Source organism: Vicugna pacos, chromosome 10 (genome assembly GCF_048564905.1).
Source record: "Vicugna pacos chromosome 10, VicPac4, whole genome shotgun sequence".
Lineage (NCBI taxonomy): Eukaryota > Metazoa > Chordata > Mammalia > Artiodactyla > Camelidae > Vicugna > Vicugna pacos.
The window spans coordinates 44,131,523-44,142,064 of NC_132996.1; the positions used below are offsets into that span (position 1 = coordinate 44,131,523).

General features: G+C 31.8%; 1 protein-coding gene across 4 annotated transcripts in view; it reads left to right on the plus strand.

Moving 5' to 3' along the window:
- The window catches only part of LUZP2 (leucine zipper protein 2), a 423,019-nt gene that overhangs the window by 100,707 nt on the left and 311,770 nt on the right, over positions 1-10,542 (plus strand). The window lies entirely within an intron of this gene.

Genomic DNA, 10,542 nt, shown 5'->3' on the forward strand with positions numbered 1-10,542 from the left:
CGTTAAGCTGCATCACCATCTATGGCATTACTACTTTTAGATTTCTATTTGTATAGAAAGAAAATGCTTATTTAACCTATCATAATAGGAGCTTCTGTTATTTTTAATCAAACACATTCCTGAGAAATAGAGTAGGTCTGTATTTCAGCGAATCGATGGTGTGTCAAAGATTAATTAAGTTTAATAACAAAATGTGCCAAATAAACATGTCAACAGTGTGCCCTTCCTAACGATGCATATGGAAAAGAGAGAGAGGTCCCCAGGAAGCCAAAGATAATGTGATCAGGAATTAAAAATGATAGAAAAGGGTGATGACAGAGAAAATTAAAGATGATATATACCCAAAGAACTACAGTATTACCATTTCTACCTCCTCACTCTTCCTTACCACAATACCCATTGTTATGTTCTCCTTGTCAGAAGAGAGTGAATGCAAGTTAATGTCAAAATTGCGTGAGATTCCAGCATATACGAGAGAACAGAACGTATAAGACAATCTCTATTGTATTTTAAAAATCATGAGGTGATGACCACCACCAATGCTTTAGACATAAGAAAGTGGAAAAGCATGCTTGGGGGAATTAATATTTGATTTTCATATATTTACCAAACTCATGGTTATTACTAATGTTAAATATCAGTTTGGAGAATATTTCTTTGTGTGAAAAAAATGGTAGTTGTAACTATGAAGAATATGTGTGGGGATATTCCTTCAATATCCATAGTCAATGAAACAAAATGATATGCATAAACACTGGGACAAAACTTTTATTTAGGTGTTACTTATGATCACACAAAACAATATGATCATACAAAACAGTTGTTGGCAATATGCTAGTTTGCTAGTTTGAATGATGACCACTTTCTGTCATAAAAATAGATAGTCCCTTATTCTTTTGAATGGCTGTGTCACTTAACAATTTAGCTGTCACTCACAGATTTGTGGTAAAGATCAATGTAAAAGACTGTATTTACTTAGCAGTGAAACTTGAAGTGTTTCCTCAGTTAGGGTTGCCCAATATCATGGAGTTTCTTTGTTTTGACTCAAAAGGTGAAATCTTTATGACCTAAGTGTCCCTGTTTTGGGAAGATAGGACATTATAGTAAATATTATAGAAGTAGAGAGTCATGACTTTGACAAAATTGTGTCCAAAAAGTATTAAGGGAAGAGTTGGCTTATTTATTTATTTTTGAATGTACATATTTTTAATGACAATCATGTAGATCATTTAAATTTCTATGTAAGAAAATGGATACTTTAGGAAGCATCAGGAAATTTGATTTGTTTAAAATATGAGGAATGAATTTATGAACAGGATACACTGACTTAGCCTAGCTACTTTAGCAAGCCAACAGGTGTTTATATGGGAGAACCACTACAGATCATAAATCTTAAAAACCTAAATGCACCTTTGTTTTATTCTCAAATAAGCGTGATTGTGTCTATGTGACCCTATCTCTAGGAGAATATGTCTCAGGCTTTGTGCACTATCCCAGAGCTATCTGGAAGCTTCCAAAGGAAATGGAGGGCTTCTTAACATTTCATTTGAACATGGCCATGGGCATAGGTACAGCCAGTGTGTACTGCATGATTTCTGGGTAGCCAAATTCAAATATTGTTGAAGTAGATAATTTTGAATGAGACAAATTATGTAACTCTAAATGATCACAATTTTAGCTAAAGACACTTAAATGTTTATGCCTCTGTTTATGGTATTTTTGGGTATATCATTTGGAAATTCTGTATAATACAAGTGAATAAAATTACTGCTGTTTAGAATGAAGAAATAAGAAGAGGTCCCCATGCTCTGAGCTAGAAAAAAACTATGAATAAATATAGAAAGGAGAAAATCCACCATCTCTTAAAATGTCTGACTTCTAAAAGTTTATCCTGTGAGATAATTTTTTAAAAATTCATACTATTATATAAAATCTTTAAATTGCTGACCATTTGAGAACATTTATGAATCTAATTCCCTGTTGTTGTAGAGTGACGTGTCAATCTCATTACAATGACTCAGATGTGCTAACTCTTCTGATACTACTTGCTAGAGATGACAGTGTAATAGAAATATTTTAAAATAGATCCTGCCTACATGTATGTATTTAAAACATGAATCTAAAGCACCATTTAAAAAATAATTTTGAGTTTTCATTTTGTCTTATTTTTTAAAATGTATGCTGGAATGTAATGTACAATATGATTAATATAATTAACACTGCTGCATATTATATAGGAATTATACAGTTAAGAGAGTCAATCCTAAGCGTTCTCATCACAAGGAAAAATTTTTTTTTCTTTTTCTTTTTTTTTTGTATTTATATGAAATGATGGATGCCAACTAAATTTATTGTGGTAATTGTTTCATGAGATATGTAAGTCACATCATTATGCTGTACACCTTAAACTTATACAGTGCTATATGTCAGTTATGTCTCAATAAAACTAGAAGGAAAGAAAAAGATCTAGAAATAGCAAAAAAAAAACTGTACCCTGATTTAGAAGAAATCAATGTTCATATTATTTCAAGTTTGTCTAATAAGTATAAGGGAGGGACTGATTTTATTAGCTGATAGGTTGTTGGAAATACATTCTAACGTTGAAAGAGTATTTGGATATTTTACAGTACAGACTTGAGACATCAACCTAGACTTGAGGCTTTCAATGCTTATCAGATACCAATGCAGGCTGACCACTCATAGAAACGAGGAATGTATTCCATTACTGAAAAATCTCTAAATGTTGGAAATTGAGTACTTTTTGTATACTGAAACAAGTTCCCCCTTTAGATGTCTTTCCTCATTGGATCTACTTCTATATTGAGGCACAAAATAAATATGATTTTTAGTGCTTTAAACCTAAATAAAATTAGTTTATGTGCATTTAAATGAAACAATAAAGACATTGAGGATGGCTATCACTGTTTTTGAGATTTTGGCTGCAATTTTTCATGACATTATTTGGAATTTCAAAATCGGTTTTGCTGTTATTAGAATTAGAAAAGTTGTCTTAGAATCCTAATTTGCATAATTTAGGAGAATAATAACAATTCATAATATTCATATATATAGTGAAATAGTATAATTAGATTTATAGAAAAGAGGATAGAATTTTTAAATCATACATTTGGATGCTGCAAAATATAATGTTAAATAATCCTTTGGTTAAAAGAGAAATCATAAATACATACAATTTTAAAACTAAATAACAACTTATGATATATCTGTAGTATGGAATATTACTTGGCAACTTAAATAATGAAGTACTGGCACATGTTACATGGATGGACATTGAAAACATTGTGCTAAGTGAAATTAGCCAGTCATAAAAGACCATATATTTATTGTATGATTCCATTTATCAAAAATGTATACAATAGCCAAGTTCAGAAAATACAAATAATATTATTGGCTTCTAGGGATTATATCTCAAGTTGGAAAAGGAGAATGGAGAAAGACTTCTAATGGGTTCGATGTTTCTTTTTGGGGTGTTGAAGATGTTCTATATTTAGACTGTAGTGATAGTTGCATAGTTCTGTTTATATACTAAAAAAAAAAGTAAAAAAATCCTTTAAATCAGTGAATATTATGGTATGTGACATGTATCAATAAATATATTTTTAAAAACCTGAACAACAAAAGCACACTATATGTCAAAATTTGATTCAGTCACAGTATTACATAATAGGAAACACATAGCTTTAATTACTTTCAGATCTAGTAAGCCCTGAACAGGAAGAACTTTAGGGATAACTTTAGAATTAGTCCATTTTCAATATAGCTTATCACACAGTTTTTAGGTTTTTTTCCCAGTTTTATTGAGAAATAATTGACATACATCACTCTATAAGTTTAAGGCATAGAGTATGATGGTTTGATTTATATGCATTGTGAAATTATTACCACAGTAGGTTCAGCTTCTCACTTAGATACAATGAAAAGAAAGAAAATATTTTCTCTTAGAATTTACCCTCTTAACAATTTTCCTATATATCATACATCAGTGTTAGCTTTAGTTATTATGCTATTCATTACATCCCTAGTATTCATTTATCCTACAACTGTAAGTTTGTTCCTTTGACCATATTCTTGCAATTCCTCCATCCCCCACCCTCCACCTCTCATAACCACAAGTCTGATCTCTTTTTTTTTTGATGAATTTTTTGGTTATTTTTGTTTTGGTGTTTACATTTCACAAAGTTTTCCGTGGTTGCTGTACCTGATTAAGATCCCACCACAAATGCACAAGGGTTCTTTATTCTCCGCATTCACACTAACATCTGATATCTCTTGTCTTTTTCTTGATGACCATTCTAGGTATGCAGTGATATCTCACTGTGGTTTTAATTTGCACTTCCCTAATGACTAGTGATGTTGAGCATCTGTACATATACCTCTTGGTCTTTTGTATATCTTCTTTGGAAAAATGTCTATTCAGGTGCTTTATCCATTTTTTTAATTGAGTTATTTGTTTTATTCCTGTTGAGTTGTGTGAGTTCTTTACATGTTTTGGATGTTAATCCCTTATCTGATACATGGTTTGCAAATATTTTTCCCATTCTGTAGATTGCCTTTTCACTTGCACTTTCATGGTTCATTTTGCTGTGCAGAAACTTGTCGGTTTCAGATCTATAAATATATTTCATCATTTAAACATTTGATTCAAGAAATTGGATTTGGAGGACCATAATAGAAGCAAAGACATAAAATATTAAAAAGGATAAAGGTAAAGGAAGAAGTAAATAAAATAGAGAACAACGAAATTGTTTAAAAATGTTAATTCTTAGGAAAAAATATATATAGCGCTAGAATTAGCTCAAGAAGAAATAAAAGTTTTAAATAACTCAGTAAGTCTAAAGAAACTGAAGATGGGAATTAAATATATCATTCTTCCCACCTCCATTAAAAACAAAGAAACAAGCACCAAACAATAACACAAACATAGCACAGTCCCAGATGTCTTTACATACAAATAACTCTTTATTTACACACCTTACATGAATTCTACCATATTCTCCAAGGCTAGTTAATTCTTATATAAGCCCCTCCAGAAAATAGAAGAAGCATAAAAACTAATCAGAATACATTATGAGTCTATTTTAATATGGTGGATAAAACATAAGGAGAACTGAAGAAAGAAAACTAGAAGGCCCATTTTTCTTCTAATGTTGATGCAGTATCTTAAAAAAACAGCTAAATTTATACAAAAATGTGTAATTAATGCATTATAATCAAGTAGTGTTTAACACAGAAAGTATAAGCTGTTTCAGCTTCTAAGTATGAATCTCACATGCAGAAAAATAACTGATACACTTCAACACCTTTTAATGATACAAATTCTTAGCAAATTAGGAAGAAAGGAACACTTCTCTAACCTGATAGAGTTTTGTCAAAACACTGTAGCAAACATTATATAAGCAAATACATATGCCTACAATTATAACCACCGTTTAACATAATTTTGGAGGATATAGTCACAGCTATAAATAAGCAATATTTTTTCATATTTTCAGAATTGTAAGTGAAGAAAAAAAATTTTATAAGTATCTTGACCTTAGTACAGGATATTTTCATGGAAAATAATGGAATAGCATAGTGGCAATTATCATATTTCAGTATATTTTTTTTGATTACTTGATGCTTTAATATCACGTTATCATATTTCAATATTGATTTAGGTCGTGTTCATCCCTCTCCTACATGTGATTTACAAGACCTTAAAGAATTTTGTTCCAGCCCTATTTTTTGTCACTACCTTCCATTCTTGCATTTATACACTCTCTGGCCATTTGGTACTAATTTCATTTCCCCAAATCTTCCCCCAAATCTTCCAGGCTCCTCCTACCTTTTCATTTGTTAGTGGTTTCTACCTAGAATGTATGTTGTCATCTGGCCCCTGCACTCTGCCTTTCCTTGGTTAATTTTCTCTTGTCTGTTCATGTCTTATCTTAGCTACCATTTCACTCAAAACTCTTCCCTGGTGTTGCATCTAGTGAACCTTCTCTGTGCTCCTATACTATTCTAAATTTCCCCACTGGAGGATTTATCCCACTGTGTTGTAATCATTTACTTATCTTTATTGTCCATCATAATGTAGGTGTGTCATTGCTTCCAGAACTCAACCCTGTGGTTGGCTGGTAATATATAAATAATATTATTGAATCAGTAAATGGATGAATTAATATACAGTAGAGATGTCAGCATCTTGCCAAATTGTGAGTTAGCAGAATGTCAGTACATCCTGTTCAAGCCTAATTCCGTAAGAGCTACATGGTTATGGTTCTGAGCAAAGTGATGTGTATCTGAAACACTTTCTTGCTTGTGACTGTCATTAGAATATAATGACAGAAATCCCTCTTGGATTTCAGTCAAATTGAAGCAAATAGAAAGCATAGTGTGTGAAAAATTAAGTAATGTAAATTGAAAGAAAAAAAGTTATTTTGTACTAAATATCAAAGACATACAAAATCCAAATCTTGACCAAAAAAAGAAATATCAAGATAAAAGCCTATGAAAAAAAATCAAAATTGTAACTATTTTCTTTCATTAAGGTATATATATCAAATTGTATAATGAATGATGCCCAATATTGATAAGCTAAATTATAAATAAATATGCTGTTCTTAACTAAGATTTTTCTTATTGAATATTTAAGTAGTTTTTAAACATTTGTGAAAGCAGTTCTGCTCATTACATTTGTAGGTGGTACTAAATTAGGCATGTTTATTAATACCCTGAATCACAAGCAAAACGGCAGTCTTACAAATGAGAAAATCAGTCACATATCTGGATAATATTTTTTGAAGGAACATGGGCTTAATAAATAGAAGGCTTCGGAGAAAGCAATGCTACCATTGCATTGTAAACAACTGGCTGAGAATCAGTGTTACCAGGCAAATTCCTGCAGGCTGTAATTGACCACAATGCAAATCAGAATGTATGGAACTACACTATATTAAAATAACTTAGGCTAATCAGACATTCTTTGAAAACAGTACCATTTAAATATAAATATATAGACGTATATAATAAAAGATAAATTTATAGATATAATACAAATAATTTTATGAAGCAAATTAAAATGCACTTGATGTGGAGAGTTAAGCAGAGGCCACGTGACTAAATATGTTACATATCCTGATTCATTCTGAGGGCAAAGGGACCTGACTGAAATGAACAGAAACAATGACAAAGTCAGATTTCCACTGTAGAAACCTCACTATGAATGTGTAAAGAAAAATCAGAGACAAAATTGACAGAGGCAGGGCACCAAGTCAGACTCAACTCTGGATGCACTTAAGAATCACCTAGGTAGTTTTTAAAAATACAAATGCCTTAACCCCATCCCATTTCACATGTAGTATAATTGAGGCCCATCGTCTTTGGACAAGAACTAGAATTCTAATCTTGCTCCTCTTGACAGTTTGTAAGAATTATGCCTAGTGAACCACTAGGCATAGATGAGATCCTAAAACATTATGATATCTTAAATGGGTGTTGAAGGGTGTGTGAAGTTTGCCAAGGGAGGAAGATAGAAAGAGCACTCCTGAAAGAAGGAAGAGCCTATGAAGCATTTTGTTATTTTCCTGACAATTAAAATTATGTGTGGCTGGAAAGTAATATGAGAGGGAAAATGCTTAGTAAAAAGAGTGAAGGTGTGGGTGTAGTTTAGGGAAGGAAGACCTTATGTGGAGTGTGTAGATTAGGTTCTTTGCATTGAAAATGTGATAGAATAGATTTTAAAACACAAAGATTGACAGAGTGAGTTATATAAAGAATTAAAAATATGGAAAATCAGTGCTTTGTAGGAAGGCCTTGAAACACTGAGAGGCATTGTTGTGTCTTTAAGTTTGTGGTAGGGCATGCTTTATAGAATAACATGGAAGATGGGAAAGAGCTCAGAACTGAAATTATAACTCTTGTCTGATGGGTAAGAAGTCCTGGTTGTAACTCAGTGATAGTTTCTAAAAGGAGTATTATCTGCCTATTAAGACATGGGGCCAGAAGGATACATTACAGTTTAGTTTTTATTTCAAAGGTAGAGCTTTGATCTCAAAAATAAATCCTGGCGAGAGGTAATAAGAAACACAAGTATTGGAGGGCTTTGAAACAGCAGTAAGTCTACCAGAGCAAGTATCTATCAACAGTAACCAATAAAGAAAGTCTACAGTTGGTAACTGGGTCATGAGATAAGGAATGATGCAAAGGTGTGATTATAGGGCTTATGAAGAATATAAGAATCAAGTAATTAAACCTAAGGTACTGCATTCTTGTAGACTAATACCAAGATGGCTTGAACATAAACCCTATACATGGATTAGAGTTGATTAATCATCTTTTCATAAAACACTTGTCTTTGGAAAAGTGAAGTGGGGTGAAACTACTTATGTAAGCTAAAAAATCTTCACCCATGCAGAGGACAAGGCATGTGGAAGCTGGGAACAAGGATGGGTCTGACAATTTCCTTTTCCTATTTGAAATTGGAGAGAATTGTTGCATAGTCAAAGTAGCAAGTGAAGAAGGCAAAAGAAATATCAAAGCACAATTCATAAAATATACTTCATATTAATGTAGAACGGGTTTCTTGTCATGGAATAGGACAAAATGGACACATGTTTTATGACACTGAAAAAAGTGATTTGTTAAACATGTATTTATTATCTACTCTACATAGGTGCTCTTTTCATTTTCATCAACGTTGCCACCATCTATCTGTCTTTCTACAGGTATACTCTCAAAGTCAATTCTCTATGATTCATTGGTAAAGAAAATTAGTATTCTTGGTTTATTTGGGTGACTGGTTTTCATTTTCAGTTTAGGTAGTTTTTGATTTTCCTTTTATCAATTACTTTTAAAGCAGCAATTTTTGACATTGGCACTTAGGCATAGTCTATCCATGTAAGTTTTCTATTTAATAAGTCTTTATGGAAGTCTCAAATCTTGATGATTACTTATTCCCTATCTCCCTTAATACATAATTAAAACATTTGTAATATAAAGTAAATATAACAGATTACAGAAAAAATACCCCTAATTTAAAACTGACTTGAGAGATTGGCTAGACACTATTTTTAGTATATGGTTATCTAGAAAAATGTGATAGAGGACTTGAACTCTCTTTAGGTTAATTAGAGTTTCATTTATTTTTATTCATTGATTCATTTAGAATTATTACATGGATATGAAAATCCACATATGGTATTGTGATAAAGATGGAGATTGTAATGTCTTGAGTGTAGAGACCCTGCCCAACTGGAATTTTGAATCTCCTGTTCCTAGCATATTATAGGGAAAGAGGGAAAGATGAGAGAGAAAAGAATGAAAGAAAAGGGAAGGGAATATATAAAAAGAGGGAGGCACCTTTACGAGAAATACAGAAAGATGAAAAGGACAGAAGGCAATGAGGCTGTGTTTTGTGGTGACTGGAAATTTAGTACATGGCTGAAGATGAACCTGATCGTGACTGTGGGGTCTTATACTAACAAACTATGTAATCTTTTACTCTCAGTACCTCATTTTCTCCTCTGTATAGTGGATAATAGAATGCACTTCACTGGGAACTTTGGGAATTAAATGGATTATCCAGCTAAGTGCCAAATTCCTTTCTCACACACTCCATCCATCACCATACTGTTGATCCTCTTTAACCAGTTTGCCCTCTCCCTACCCCTTTTGCCTTTGGTAACCAGTACTATGTCCTCTTTATCAATATGTATTGCTTGTGGGTTTTTTTGTTTATTTTTATTTTTTAACATTCCAAATATGAGTGAAATTTATTGTATTTGTCTTCTCCATCTGACTTACTTCATTTAGATTAATACCCTCAAGGTCCATCCATGATGTTGCAAATGGCAAGATTTCATCATTTTTTATGGTGGAGTAGTAGTCCATTGAAAATATACACAAGTTCTTTATCCATTCATCCATCAATGGACACTTGATGACTGTTTAAAGAAAAACATCATACAAGCAATAATAAATTATGTGTCCCTTCACAGAACACTTAGGAGTTCATGCTTTTGACATTTATTTGTTCAATTTGATACATTTTATTTAAAATTGCCAATTAAATTTATTAACAACTTTGCTATAGTGAATATCTTAATCGATTCTTTATTTGAAAACAATTAGCTTTTGCCAAAAATGACACCACTTCTGTCTTTTAATTACCTTTTAAAAATCAAAATATTATGATACTCATTTACAATATATAAATTCTTATATTGAACTTAAATATTTTTTAAGTTATGTCTTCATGAAAACTTTTACGCATTTGGTTTTGACAAATACTATTTTCTGTGTTTTCAAGTGAACTGAAATTTTCACTCAGAGGACTGTGCAAGGTTGTAGAATTAGAGCAAATTTGGGGGGAAAAAACAACTCTTTAAAGAAAATACATTATACATTTCTTCGAGTATACTAGAGGCTTGTCTTATACATTCTGTATTTCATGATTAGATATATTGTTAGAATTAAAAATAAAAAGAGATTAAGATTAATCCTGTCCTATAATTAAGTAGTCAAATCTGAAAGTCTCTACTG